General features: G+C 45.0%; 1 protein-coding gene across 1 annotated transcript in view; it reads right to left on the minus strand.

Moving 5' to 3' along the window:
- Positions 1-11,661, minus strand: part of KAT6B (lysine acetyltransferase 6B) — a 180,067-nt gene extending 168,406 nt beyond the window's left edge. Inside the window, exon 1 of the mRNA XM_065893772.1 lies at positions 11,472-11,661. The gene's annotated coding sequence lies outside the window, so the exon portion shown is untranslated. The remainder of the gene's footprint in view (positions 1-11,471) is intronic.
- Positions 11,662-15,831: the final 4,170 nt, after the last annotated feature.

Genomic DNA, 15,831 nt, shown 5'->3' on the forward strand with positions numbered 1-15,831 from the left:
AATCAGTAAGCTGTAGGTTCACTCCATTTTTCTCCCCTCAGATTTAGAAACTTGGGGCTAAAGGGACCTTTGAGGTTATCCAGTCCAACCTCTAGTTAAACAATAAAAGATCCCTTTTTCAATATCCCCAACAGATAGGCCATAAAGTCTCAAAATACTTCCAGTGATTAGGAATTTGTCACTTCTTAAGACAGCTCATGCCACTGTTGGACAGCTCTAACTGTAATATATTTCTTGCTCACAGGAGCCAAAATCTGCCTTCCCATAACTTCTACCCACTAGTCCTAGTTCCCCTGGAACAATCTCAAGAAATTCTTTAATTATGAGGAGCCTTCATATACTTGAAAACAAGTATCTTTTGAAAACTGCTACAATCAAACCCCATTCTACCTCCACCTTGGACCACTCATATCCCAGTTCCTTAACATGCCCACATTATCACAGGTTTCCAAGCACCTCCTCCTCTTGGTCACTCATTAGTTTGGCTAATGCCCATCTTAAAATCTGTCATTCCAGGCATTATCCAATTATAAATGCAACCCAAGGTAACATGAACTTCCTTACCAGGCCTGCCATACAACTGGCTCATGCCAAGCAGGCAGTCCAACTAAAAATCCCAGATATTCTTTCAAAAATTCTGTCAAGCCGAGTCTTTTCATTCTCTTCCTTATGCAAATTTAAATGCTGGGATTTTAAAATTTTATCACAGTTCAAGTACATCTTGTTGGTTTGAGTCTGTCTTCCAACCTGTTAAAAATTGTTTTGAATCTTGATTCTGTCATCTATGTCATCTGCAAATCTAATAAGCACTCCCCTTTGTGTCATTATATAAATTATTGACTGTTAGACTTGGAACAAGGTGTATTTAGGAATGAAATCATTGGCTTTGATAGTGCAACCACTTTCACGATAGAACACAGGAATCACTCTGCTTTAGTAAGTTTAAAACAGGAAGCTGATCTTTCCAAGGTAAAATAGTTTGGGGCAAAATTTCATTAGAAGACATTTCACCATGTCCAAATAATTATTTCATCTTTCATCATTTATTCAGGATGAATCAACTAATTTAATTTGATTGCACAAAATACAACTGCAGGAAGCAGGATAAGAGGTCACAGAAAAGTATCCAATATTGCAAAGTTACTTTCAGGCATTTTGGTTACACAAGCAAACGAACATACATTAAAACAAAACACATTTCATAACTAATAAACACTTAAAATATACCTTCATGACAAGCTATTACCACAATCTTAACCACAGTTAAAAGAATTGTTCATCTCCATTACCAACACATTTCAACAAGACTGACATTTTATATCTTAAAAATATAATAAAACAAGGGAAAATACCAGAATTGGAACTCCAAGTGTTTTAACAGTCCATGACAAAAAAGAAGATTGTCCAGATCTTCAGGCAAATCTGCCAAAAGAAAAAAATGTAAATGTTAATTTGGGCATGAGGACATCCCTAAAATTCAGCAACCATCTATGGATCGCCACAACTATTCAATCCAAACAGCTGCAGTGAATTTACTGGTATACTATGTTTGGTGGTATGTTAGCTCTTTCATACCACTAAAGGGTATTTAAGAACATGGAATTCAGGACAGGACATGAAGCCCCACAGCGAGTGCCTAAAGAAGTAAACTTTCACTCTTCTTTAAGGCCAGACCTGTTCTCCGAATTTTAAAAAATCAGGTTTGTGATGGAGTCTAAAAAAGAATTCCATCATTTAAAAAAAATAAAATAAAAAATCCCACTATTACTCAAATAGCCAGGCAGGTATAACATTTTGTCTAGAGGGAAAAAAAAGTCGAACATTGTTTAAAGATCAATATTAACTTTCCCAGGCAACATTCACTATTTGTCCCAAAGGTCACCTGGCATCTAGGTACTGATTGAACTATCAAGATATGGCCAATAACTGCACCTAAGAGAAGGATGCACCATTTTCCACAATAGTAAGTACGTGCTTGTACAGGTCACATTTCAGGGCAGTAGTGATCATTTTTACTTCAAAGGCAAAAAATAAATGTAAAACAACACTGTGAATAGCTGCAGTTTGATAGTGTACAAAACAACCAAGCAACCTTGGATCCCCTTTCTCCCTTCCCGCAGCCACAGACACACACCCCACTCCTCAATTTAATATCAAAATTAGCTCTCATCTGACACCAACCAACAGTTAACTAGGCAGAAACAGATGTAACTCAGCAGCTCTCTGCTACAAGCCGAATCAGTGTTAAAAACATACACACACACAGAGCTAGGAGAGGAACAAAATCAGAAGTCTCTTATCTGCAGCCAATTCTCAACTAAACACATGTATATTATCCACTTTGTATATTATCCACTGCAAATTTTTTAATCTTAGGCTGGTTTGTTTCTAACATCCCACTGGCCCCACTGTAAATTGGTATATGCTAAGAGAATAGATTGAAAACCAATTTAATTTTAGTCTAAGCAGTATCTAACTAGAAAGACAAATCTAAGGAAAAATATGCATAATTCATTCAAAAGGCAAATAGAAATGTTTCTGATTCAGAATTATCCATACCACTTCTCTTTTCCAGAGGCCTAGGATTTGTTTCATATGTAGACAGCATATTCTATTACAAGTACAACCATAAAAACCATTATTCTCTTTTCATTTTTTTCTATAAAAACTTGAAAGTTGGACTAAAAGCCTATCAAAATGAGAATAAGTCATTCCAAATTAATTCTGGGGACTCATGCTACATCAAAATTAAATTATTCCATTTTCTAAGGTTTTGAATCATTTTATTTTTAACTACAAAATAACATCAGTAAATTATATGGTTGTATCATACAGTCTTATAGTAAAACACTATTTACATCACTCATTACACACTATTCTAAACAGATCTAGAGAAATGCTTAGTCCAACACTGAGCTTTTGGCTTCATTAGTATTATATAAATATCAACACTATTCATAAATACACATGTCAGCAATAAGAAGAGTCAAAATACCCTGGATCATAAATAATATGTGAAGCCTCCTCTAAGCTTTTGCTAATGTGTGTTGTTTCAAAATCAATGTCATAACACTCAAGTCATGAGATTGTGGATGAGCCAAAAACAGTGGTAGAAAAAAATAAAGATTAATAGTAGAGTTTACTCTTTTGTCATCCTGAGTTTCGCTTGCTAACAGTTACTTTTAGCTCTCTCACTTTTATAGGCTCCTGGATTTTTTCACAGCCTGCTATGTAATTGAGTGAGGATCCACAAATCTTAACAATATCTTCTGAAACAGAACATACACTGCTTAAGGGAAGGGACCTTAACTCTGCTTCTGTAACCACCCAACACAGAGCATTAGCACAGCTGCTCCAAACAGCATCCTCGGTGAACAAATATCTGCTGTCTGACAACAATCAGATACATCCATACGGTGATACTGGCTAACTTTCAAGTCCTGGATGCATCTATTTCCCTTAAAATTAATGCTCAAGGCCCAAAACATGTGAATTGGGAGGTGAGGTTATAAATACTAATCAAAGAACAACCAACAAATATTTAGTGAGATGTTGTTCTGTGAGTACAGCCCTATGGTAGATACTGTGGGTATAAGAAGCGATTAAGCACCATTTGGTGGTTCCTCAAAAAGTTAAACATAAAATTACTGTATGACCCCACAATTCTACTTCTAGGTATATACCCCCAAAGAACTGAAAACAGGTACTCAAATAAGTACACGTACACTCATGTTCATGACAGCACTATTCACGATAGCCAAAAAGTGGAAAAAGGCCAATGTCCATAAACCGATGAATGGATGAAGAAAATGTGACATATCCATACATTGGAATATTATTCAGTGATAATAAGAAATGAAGCAGTGATACATGCTACAACATGGATGAACCTCAAAAATACGTTGTGAAAGAAGCCAGACACAAAAGGTTACGTACCATAATAATCCCATTTATAGGAAACATCCAGAACAGATAAAGCTATAAACAGAAGATAGATTGGTGGGGCCTAGGCAGGGATAGGGGAAGTGGTTAGGAAAAAACTGCTTAATGGGTAAGGGATTTTATTTTGGAATGATGACAATGTTTGGAAACTACACAGAGGTGGTGGTCACACAACACTGTGAATATACTAAATGTCACTGAATTGTTCACTTTAAAATGGTTAGTTTTGGGCTTCCCTGGTGGTGCAGTGGTTAAGAATCTGCCTGCCAATGCAGGGGACACAGGCTCAAGCCCTGGTCCGGGAAGATCCCACATGCCACGGAGCAACTAAGGCTGTGCGCCACAACTACTGAGCCTGCAAGCCACAACTACTGAGCCCATGCACCACAACTACTGAAGCCTGCACACCTAGAGACCAAGCTCCGCAACAAGAGAAGCCACCATAATGAGAAGCCCGCGCAGAGCAACGAAGAGTAGCCCCCTCTTGCTGCAAGTAGAGAAAGCCCACATGCAGCAACGAAGACACAATGCAGCCAAAAATAAATAAATAAATTTATAAAAATAAATAAATAAAATAAAATGGTTAATTCTATGTTATGTGAATTTCACCCCAAATTATTTTTTTAAAAAAGAAATAAAGCACTAAACTATAATAATAGCAACCATTGTCCAACACCTACTGTAGACCAGGCACTTTACATAGATTATCAGTAAACCTTAAAATAACCCTGTAAGGTAGCATTGTTGCCCGCATTTTGCAAAAGAAAAACTGATTCCTGAAGGTCAAGACCTCAGACCACTAAGTCATGAAAGATTTTAATTCAGATGCTAAAACCTAAACACTTTCCTGTCTCTCCACTGGTTTTCAAACTAGGCTCCTTGGATCTCTTGTGAGAAAGTGCCTTGGGTATGGGCACCACCTGCAGGTGCCCTTGTGGGTTAAACACTAGGGCCACCATAATCCTTTGCACCAAACAAAGATCTCTACCTTAACTATTCTATGTATAATGGGCTTCTCCATAAGATTCACTTAAAAGAAAGGGTTCCGCTGAATACAGAATGAAAAATGTCTGAAAACAACTGTGACTATTCCTTGTTGAGTGTAGATGGATAGAACATCCCTTGGACGGAGAGGACTTAAACTGACCTTGAAAGACAAGGCAGAACTTGGACAATTGCCTGGCCTCTCCACCCCAATTCAAATCCTTTGTGGCCCAGTGCAAACAGACACCTTCTCAGAAGCCCTACACCACTTTGCCTAACAGGAAGCTTTTAGCTTTCTTATTATTTGGCATTCATTTTCCACTTTGTATTTTGCTTACTCATACACGGACCTCATCTCCCCTACTAGACTGTACAATTCTTCTGTGTGTGTGTGTGTGTGTGTTTTTAAGAAATGGCTTTTATTTATTTATTTTTGGCTGTGTTGGGTCCCCGTTTCCGCGGCAGGGCTTTCTCTAGCTGCGGCGAGTGGGGGCCACCCTTCATCGCGGTGCACGGGCCTCTCACTATCGCGGCCTCTCTTGTTGCGGAGCACAGGCTCCAGACGTGCAGGCTCAGTAGTTGTGGCTCACAGGCTCAGCTGCTCCACGGCACGTGGGATCCTCCCAGACCAGAGCTCGAACCCGTGTCCCCTGCATTGGCAGGCAGACTCTCAAACACTGCGCCACCAGGGAAGCCCTAGACTGTACAATTCTTAAGAAGAGGACTCATGTTTGATTCATCTTGGCGTGCCCCAAGACTTCCCAGGACCACAACTTAACATAAGAGGGGCTCAATGCCTATTTGTTAAATGAATGCATCAGTAAATGAATGAAGGGAATCTAGGAGAAGGCACAGAGCTAAGAATGAGCTGTCAGACTAAAGGGATACCTAATCCACGTGCATGCCTGGAGTGGGGATGTGTTGAAGAGGAATAAGAAATAAAGCTGGCTGTGACAAAAGCCAGGCTGAGGCGTGTGAACATGACAGATGAAGTAACAGAAAGCCACTGCAGGAGTAGTGACACAATAAGGTATAGTGGAGTGCAAGCACACACACACATGCACGCACACACAAATCTGTTGAACGTTTGAATAATTCTGGCAATGGTATCCATCCAGTATAGGCTGGAGGGAAGTATGACTGAAGGAACAAACAAAAGCAACCAGTATTTCCTCTCTCCACATTATCAATCGTGTTCAACTTATATTTATGAGCCTAACTCAGCAGCAAGCCCAGAGTAGGCACTCCATAAATGTTAGCTGAATTGAATATTTAATTCCCCATCTTTTTATAATAATACTAAGTTCTTTCTCACTACTCATTAACATAGAGAGTTTTCAATTCATAAGCTAATAATGTTTTCCAAGGATTTCTAAGAGGCTAAATCACCATGAAAATTATCATTTCAACTAATACATATTAGATTAATTGGAAGTTTAATTTTTCATGTCATGCGCTCCTAGTTGACAATATCCTTGTTATGTCATTAAACTATAATTGTGTAAATCTGCTTCAACAAACAATAACTGAACCATCAATAAACTATTATGGCTTCCATAATCCCTAGCAAAGATTAATTTCAATATCATCATCATAAATTAGTAGAGACATGTCCCAAATCTCCTGGTGAAGCCCATGAATTACGTTTGCATAGTCATCCCTGCATTTAAGTGCTCAAGAGTTTCAGTCTCTAAACTTTAATCACACTGTTAGGAACCTCACAGGAAATTTGATCCCTTGTAAAACAGAGGATTTTAGAGACAAGATGAAAAGTCATGTGAAGTCGTCAGGCCTTTGGAGCCAGGGTACACTGATTAGTAATGATGATATTATAACTAAGCACTTTCACTTAAGAAATAATCAACTAAATTTAGAGTATCTTTTTTGGCATTTAAAAATTGCTATTCAATCCTAGTTTTCTTCCAAATCTCAGATGAGCTTTAGCTGGGTTTTAATGACAAAGACTGAGAATGACATATTAAGAAAAAAATCTGACATCTGAATTTTTTAAAGATTATTTTGAAAATACACATCATTTCAGAATTCTGCATTAACTTTATCACAGATGTCTTCAAACAGGATATCCAGTGAAGCCTTAAAACACATTAGGGTTGCCCTCTGAGAATCTCAAGAAAATTACAGATCTATTTTTTAAGAGGAACACATGTACATACAGACATTTGCATACAATTTCAAGGGCTTACAGAACCTCTATTGCCCATCCAAGGACCTCTTAAGGTCCACGCACTACTCTACCTATTTTAACATACACAGAGAAGTCAACAGTTTTATCCGGTTTCACAATAATTATCTCTATGAGTGCTTAAAGTAGCACATATTACATTAAAAGAAAGTTATTCTCATCGGTTTTGGATCTTATCAAACAGGCTTGTGTTAACAAGGTGATGTGCTATGATGGGATGGATCTAGAGAGTTCAGGAATCAAGTCCCCCCCACCTTGTCAGCTACCTAAACTGTGGGATATTGGACATGTTACTGAATCAATCTAAGTCTGTTTTCCCGCTTGTAAAAATGAGGAAAATGTACAGTTTTGCAGAACTGTAAAGAGGAATAATTGAGATAACAAATATGAAAGAACCAAGGATGGTGGCAGACACATAGCAGGAACACAATAAAATGCTAGCTCATAAAAGGAAAAGGCAATACAGTCAGCTGGAGACCTGTAAAATCTAACCTGGCTGAACTTCCGTCTATATGACCATTTTCTCCTATGAGACAGGGAAAGTCAGCACCTGGCTCTTAGTTATAGTTGCAGACAAGTAAAAATTCAAGACAGAGAACAGAAGAAAGTGAAGAAAAGCAAAAACAGATTTGTAATGGTGAGGATGGGGTCAAAAGAGTGTATCTGATTCATAATCATACATCTTTTAAGGTCAGTAAAGCTTTTAGAATACTGATAGGAGTATATCTACTTAACCTGAGGGTAGGAAAAGAGTCTTAAAACAAGACACAAAAAACACTAACCAGGGCTTCCCTGAGTGGCGCAGTGGTTGAGAGTCCGCCTCCCGATGCAGGGGACACGGGTTCGTGCCCCGGTCCGGGAAGATCCCACATGCCGCGGAGCGGCTGGGCCCGTGAGCCATGGCCGCTGAGCCTGCGCGTCCGGAGCCTGTGCTCCTAAGCAGGAGAGGCCACAACAGTGAGAGGCCCGCGTACCGCAAAAAAAAAAAAAAGACACCATAGAGTGAAAAGGCAAGCCAGAGTATGGAGGAAGGCATTTGCAACACACACACAGGACAAAGAATTTGTATCCAGAGTAAATAAAGAACTTCTAAATAGCAATGAAAGACACAAGGACCAATTTACAAAAAGGCGGGTGGGGGTGACGGCCGACTTAAACAGGAACTTTACAAAGGAGGAAATCCAGGTAGCCGATAAATATATGAAAAGCTATTCAACCTCCTTACTAATCAAGTAAATGCAAAGTTTACCAGATTGCCTAAATTGAAAAAACTAAGTTGAGGAGGATGAGAAGCCAGGGATCGCATATATATATATATATATATATATATATATATGAGATAATATACTGGAGGGAGTATAACGTGGTACGACACTTTGGAAAACAGTCTGACTGGTACCTAGTAAAGTTGAGGACAAGCATAGCCCGTGACTAGGGCAACCATACAGCTCATCATCCAAATCCAGACACTGCTGAGAATTAACGGTGCTATACTACTAATTACACCGGGACAACAGGCATAAACCAGCATAAACAGTCACGCGGCCTGTGAACCAGCAGTTCCATTCCTAGGTGTACACCTCAGAGAGACTGTGCACGTGCACACCAGATGACGGATACAGGAACACTCACAGCAGCTTAGTTCACAATTTCCCAACACTAGAAACAACTCAAATATCCAGCAAGAGTGGAATGGATGACACAAAAATTGTGGAAGATTGTGGGAGTCCTAAAAAAAGGTGCTTAAAGGTGCTTTGTAAATGCAAATTAAAGCATTACAGGGAAGAAATATCCCTTCCTCACACTTCTCCCATCCACTTGTCATTTACTGTTCTATAAGCAAAGATGGGTCACTACAGCTCACACATCCCTGCTTTCATAAAACAATTCCTTTTCTCTCGCTTGATAAAACTACAGGCATCTGTATACACGGTATGCACGAAAACTGAAACTATTGTGTCGAGAACTATCTAAGAGACTGAAAAGTCACCTGTGAGGAACCCTGGCATTTAGTAAAGCCATATCGGTTGGCTAAGTCTTTTAACTGGTGTTCGAAAGTCCATAAAAGTTTCAGAAGTACATTAACATTATTTATGGAACTTTATCAACTACCTTCCAATACTCACCCTATTTTACCTTTCATTCCTGTTATGCCTTACATCTGACAAGCAGTGCAGAGACAAATATTTGGTGTAACGGCAATGACATAACATCCACTCTACTCAGAGGCCTGGGTTTGGCTGGTAGGCAAAATTTCAACGGACCGTGTCATTACCACCAGCCAGTCATTCCCCTAAGTTCCTCCTTTAATGTTAAAACCTTCCTCTGCCTCTATCTTTTCTTCTGCTTTTTTTCTTTAATCATCGCTTCACCTTCTCAACCTTCAACCCTAAGTATAAGTTCTCAGGTAAGAATCTTAACCTTTACTGAAACATGCATTATGCTTTTCTTCTTAAAAACATGAAAAAAAAAACCCTGCCCCAATTCATTTTGATAAATGTGTGAAGAATTTATGAATAAAAAAAAATGGAGGGCTTCCCTGGTGGCACAGTGGTTAAGAATCCGCCTGCCAATGCAGGGGACACGGGTTCAAGCCCTGGTCCAGGAAGATCCCACATGCCGCGGAGCACCTAAGCCCGTGCGCCACAACTGCTGAGCCTGCGCTCCAGGACCTTGAGCCACAACTAATGAGTCTGTGTGCCACAACTACTGAAGCCCGCGCGCCTAGAGCCCATGCTCCACAACAAGAGAAGTCACCATGATGAGAAGCCCGCGCACCACAACAAAGAGCAGCCCCCGCTCCAAGCAACTAACGAAAGACGGCGTGCAGCAACGAATACCCGATGCAGCCAAAAATAAATACATACATAAATAAATTGATTAAAAAAAAAAAGAATGGAGTGTTTTACTTCAGGTCTATCCCAGAAAATCTAGGGTACACAGACAGGAAGAATGTACTTTACTCATAGTCATACAAAACAAGCCAACAAACACATACCTTTTTTGGAGTACCACATAACTATCCCAACATTCCCATTATCAACTCCCACCTCCTGTCCCTATATGGAAGAGTCTTCATATACTCTTTCTCTTTACCTTGACTTTCTGGGCATCTCCACCCCCAACTTGTTTCATTGGTTCTCTTTTCCTATTTTCCACGTTTGTAATCTAACCCCTCCTCTGCCTTTGCCCCTTGTCTCACACCACTCCCTGCACTCACCTCAGACCAAAGTACTTACAAATTCAAAACTACACAATGCCCTTTCCCGAGGTAGTACACAGGGAGCCTCCTTCTGAAACAGACACCCTGTTCCCCCTTTCCTGACCCCAGCTCAAGTTACACCCAAGAAATCCAGCCTATCAAACAACCCTATATCCCAAACTAACACCTTTCTCTGCTGCCCCATCCTCACTCTGGGTGCAGTCTAAATCACATTCACCCAGCCCCACCCATCTTTCTTCACACCTGTCACCCTTTCCAATCCCCTGACCCCATGAGATTTTCTGCTGGATATATTTTGCGTATATCTAAATTCTAAGTAGCCTCACTTCACATTTAAGTCTGCTGTGCTGTCTTACCTTTCAGAGACTCCCAAGAATATCCGTCCCATCCCTCCATGTTTTTTTTTAATGCTGCCTATTCCCCAAAGCTAGCAAACCTTCCTATTCCAACATAACAATTCACCCACATACCTCCTTCCCACCACAGTAACTGTACGTGTTTCTCAGTTTCCCCAATACTTCCTCCAATCCAATATCTACTTTGCATCGCTTTCTCAACACTACTCCACATCTACCACACCCAAATCCATTCTTACTCTGCCCCCAGATAACTGTAATCTCACCCTTCTGCACCATTTCACCTGCCCCTCGGTCCCCCTTCCACATCTCCAATTTTGCACTCTTCCCACTCTCCCCTCTGCACCTGCCTGCACACCTTCACTTTCCCCTCCCACCCACCCCCTCACTAGGCGTGTACTTCCCAGACACTCACTGGCCCCCCCACCGTTCCTACTGGGTCTCTCCCACTCAGAACACCCCTCCAAACCCCCGCCTTCCGACCACCCGAGCCCCGCCCCCACCCCATATCGCCCCGCCTCCTCCATCCTCGAGCCCCGCCCCTTGCCCTGGAGGCCTCGATGAGGGGCGGGGCCTGTTCCTCCTCCCCTTTCCCCCGCCCCCTACCGTCACTCTCAGGGGCAGCCTGACCCCGAGCGGCCCCGCGGTGACCCTCGCGCAGAGGCCTGTGGGAGGGGCGTCACAAGCCCCCGATATCCCCCCCCGCCCGCTCCCCTCCCGCCCAGTCTCCTCCCCCTGGGAACGCGCGGGGTGGGTGACAGACCTGGCCGCGCGCCACCGTCACCGCACCTGCTGGGGGCGCTGCCGCTGCCTGAGAAAGAAGCCGCGGTTGCCGCCTGGAGGAGGTGCCGTCGCCTCCGCCACCGCTGCCGCCGCCGCCAGGGGTAGGAGCTAAGCCGCCGCCATTTTGTGTCCCCCTGTTGTTGTCGTTGACATGAATCCGACATGACACTGATTACAGCCCAATGGAGTCTCATTAAACCCGAGCTGCGGCCCCGCCCCGGCGCTGCCCCATTGGGCTAGACAGCAGACACTTAGGGCCACCCGTTGGCCTAAGGGTCTGTCCGTCACCCACACAGTAACCACTCTGCAGCCCATTGGGGTAGGATCCTGCCGGTCATCTCGCCTCCGCATAGCCACACCCCTCGACCCATCATACCCCCCCTCCGGTACCACCCCGGGGGAGGGTCCACTGCTAGTACCAATCAACAGACCTCTGGGCCCGCCTCTTCTGGGCACCTATTGGTCCAGCCCTTTTTCTCTCTCCCAGACACCGCGCCACCTCTACTTCCACCTACCCGCCCCTTCTACCTCTAGAAATGGATTGGGTCTACTCGCAGGAGAGGCGCTTGGCCTTATTGGCTGCAGACAACGCCAATCAGACGGCCTATTCCCTCTCCCCTCCCCCACAACCCCAAAGCCCCTAGCCCGCAGCTAAAGTTTGTGTGAGAGCTGATCGCTGGCGGCGGCCGCAGGATTTAGGGGTGGGCGCGGGCGGGCGCGCGCGGGCGGGCACGCGAAGTTAAAATTCGAGGTTCTCAGTCGCCAGCTCCTGCGGTGGAGCGCGCGGACGGGCGCGCCTCCTGGAGCGTTCCATCCCGCCCCCTCCTCCACCCTCTCCCGTCCCGTCCCGGGCGACTACTCGCCCGCCCCCTGGCTCGCATCCTTACCCCCCACGCACCCCTATCCTGCAAGCCTCAGGCCGGGTGCGGGCAGTACGATGTAGCTGCACCCTCCTCGCCATCCCATGCCGAGGGGGAGCAAGCCTTTACCCGCCGGGCGTGCACCCCCCCGGCTGCACACTCGCCAGTGTCTGCAAGCACGTGCACCGTTCGCCGCTGCCTCCAGCCACCCCGGTCCCCGGCTAACCTCGCCTGCAGCCCGGCCAATCGCTTGCTGCCCTTTGTTGCTGCAGCCCGGGTCTCCCCGCTGCCTTCCTCAGCCTCCGCCTCGTCCTTTGCCAGCCGCCCGGGTCCGCAGCGCCGCGCTCCCCCCGCCCGGGACCCACCGCCGCCGCCTCCTTCTCCTCCTCCGCCTCCTCCTCCTCCTCGGCTCCGGGCTGCAGCGCACAGAGCCCGAGGCAGCGCCGCCCAGCCCCGCTCCCCCCGCGCCGCCAGCTAGCCCGCCCGGCCCGGCCGGGGGCGCAGCCTGGACCCCGCCCGCCCCAGTCCCCGCCCCGGGGGTACCTGCCTCCGCCCTGGGGGGCTCCGCTTGCCGCCCTCGGGGGAGGGCGGGGATGCCGGTGTCCGCGGGAGGATGGGGACGCCTGGGCCGTTTGGGGCGGGGAGTGTGCCCGCCAGGGCTAGGACTAAGAGGTGCGGTCCTCGCCAACGCGCCCCCCCTCCCGCCGCTGTGGGCCCCAAACTTCGTCCTCCGCCCGGGCCTTGTACCCTCGGGCAATCGCGGCAGTTTTGGGGTGGGGGATGCTTCAGGAGCTGTGTCTACCCTGATCAGGAGGAAGAGGGAGCAGTGACATTCAGCGACTGCGGACAGGGCACGGCGGCGGCATCCTTGGGTGGGAGTGGGGATGTCACACGCGGGCTAGAGGGGGAAGCTGCCCCTCAAGATGCCCTCTCCCGGCCTGCGAGGAGCTGGAGAGCTCTAAGCTGCGTTCTCAAGTGCTTTCTTGGGCGGTGTAGCCGGATGGCAGAGGGGCTGGGGGGCGGGGGGAGACGGCTGGGGGGCCCTTCCCCCTCTCCTCTAGCCAGCGCTTGAAGGAAGGCTGATGGCGAAGTTCGGTTTTCCAGGCTTCCCCTGGGCCCCCCGAGTTCCTGAGGCCCACAAGAGGGAGGCTGGGGACTCCTCTGGCCGCCCAGGCGAGGCCACTCTGACGCTGCCCACAGGCCTCCCATCGCCCTCCAGACTGTGAAGAGAGAGTCCCTCGTTCTTCCCGGAGATGGGTGGGATGCTGGCAGGGGAAACCTCTGAAAACAGAAAAAGTAGCCTCGAGAAATGGCTCCTACAGAGTTTGAGTACGAAGTTTCCCTTCCGAGGCGCCATTTCTTGGTGAGGGGGAGGAGAACTATGGCTTTGTAAAAGAACCAAGTTTCAAGCATGGTGGCCTAGGTGGAAAACCACCTGTTGACTGAAGTCTGTCCCAGGGCTATCTTGGGCCCTGGCAGGGTGACACATGGTCCCAGGGAGAGGAGTCCCCTGGTTGACTCTAGCATCCTCATGGCACTGACACTGCAACAGCAGCATCTTCAACTTCCCATTAGAAACCAGTGTACACACTAGGTAGGTACTTTGTTAGAGCAACTTATCTCAAACAAAACAAGCAGCACAGCCCAGTCATCAAATGCAGAGCTCAGCACACACTTCACTTTTTAAAGATGGTCTGCTTCTCTGGAGTGTGAGCTGCCCCTACTGATATGCTTCCTGGCAGCAAGGTGAGAAAGGAGCTAAGACAAAGGGCACAGAGTTGCATGAAAGGATAGAAAAAGGGAGAGGGGGAGCAGAAGAGTTGTAATACTACACTCAAAACTGTCACTGGTTCCATTATAAATCCCTTTTATAGGTGTTTTATTACTTGGTTGTTAGTTTTTAAAACACAAACCTCTTTAGATTAAATCTTGGCATTCACTGGGCTCAGCTCAGGGAAACAAAACACAGGGAAAGCTCCACCACCCGCCATTGGCTTGGCTACTTTTGAGTTACATTACTGATAAAACAAACAAGCAGCAGGTTGGGTTTCCTCGGAGTCTCTACCTCTTTTATTTAGTATCTTCAGTAGCTGACTCAAGGTGAATTTTTACAAGCCATTAGTTTATAATTCAGTCTAGTTCATTTAGGTATTTCAAAGAGAAGGACATTTATAAGGTGTGCTTTTTTTTTATAATGCAGGTGCTGGGATTTTTATTCCCCAAGAAATTACTAAGTAAACTTGAGAATCCTGGCACACACTTCAGCCTTTATGTTCTATCTTTTTTCCTATGGTCTGCCCAGATGCACTTTATTTTGTAACTTAGATTTGAGTCTCCCAGCCTGCATTTTATCTCAAGCAATAAAAATAAACCATGTCTTAATTAAAAACAAGTTTCAAAACCCCAAATCTGTACACTCAGAGTATGCTAAAGAAGCAACCAAAGACAATAAAACCCATAAGTCCACATTTAAGATGTCTTCAGCCAATGAATTGTGGAAGATTTATGAGCATCTAACACTTGTTATCACTAATGAGTTAGCCACATGGATTTCCAGTGCATCAAGACCTGAACAGATACCTTAGATAGAAATGGGTCTTATTTGTCTAAACTTGTGCTCCTGTAATCCCAGGAGCTGGCAAACACAGAAGAGGGAAGTATCTTTATACAATATCTTGATGTGTCTTTTGAGGTTCTTTTCTTAACAAACATAGTTCTCTAATGGGCATGGCAAGGAAAGGTACTGTGTTGCTTTCCCAATGATACTTCCCTCCAAGGTTACTTGTCCTTTGAGAAATCCTGGCTCTTCAGATAAGTGGGACTGGAAAGGATAACAGAGACACAGCTGGAGATACTTAATGCTTCCTCTGAAACCTCTCTCTTTATCTGTGGTATCTCAAATCCTTGGCTGAGCTAAACAGCTCAATTAAGAAGTTAACCTAGAAATAACTTGAATTGAAAACCAAGCATAGTGCAAAATTTAAAAGCTGACTGTACTGAAGGATTGCGAATCCAGGGGCCCATCTGACCAGTCCTCCTCCCTCCCCCAAAATAGTTGCCAATGGGCACCACAGACCAGAACTGCTCAGTGTGGTCCACAGATCAGTGGCATCAAAATAATCTGGGAATGAGTGCTTAAAACACAGGTTCCTTGGCCTAACCCCAGATTCTGATTCAGTAGGTCTATAGAGAGGCTCCCAAATCTACATTTTTAGCCCATGACTTGGCTTGAAGCTTATGACCATAACCACTGGCTTAGGGTGAATCCCCTTCTTTCCCAACTGCAAAGGAATGTTTCTTTTGTGAGCTTCTTAGCCAGAAGGTTATAGTCCCTAGTACTGAGATGATTCCATGGTCTGACCTATTTGTCCCTGAGTCCTGAGGAAGGATAAAAAAGAATGCAGAGTAGCTTCAGGAGCTGAAGGGAACCTGGAGGGTTTGATCTTTTGGGTTTGCTTACCTGCTCTGAAGCAAGTCAGA

The sequence above is a fragment of the Phocoena phocoena genome, chromosome 16 (assembly GCF_963924675.1).
Source record: "Phocoena phocoena chromosome 16, mPhoPho1.1, whole genome shotgun sequence".
Taxonomy (NCBI): Eukaryota; Metazoa; Chordata; class Mammalia; order Artiodactyla; family Phocoenidae; genus Phocoena; species Phocoena phocoena.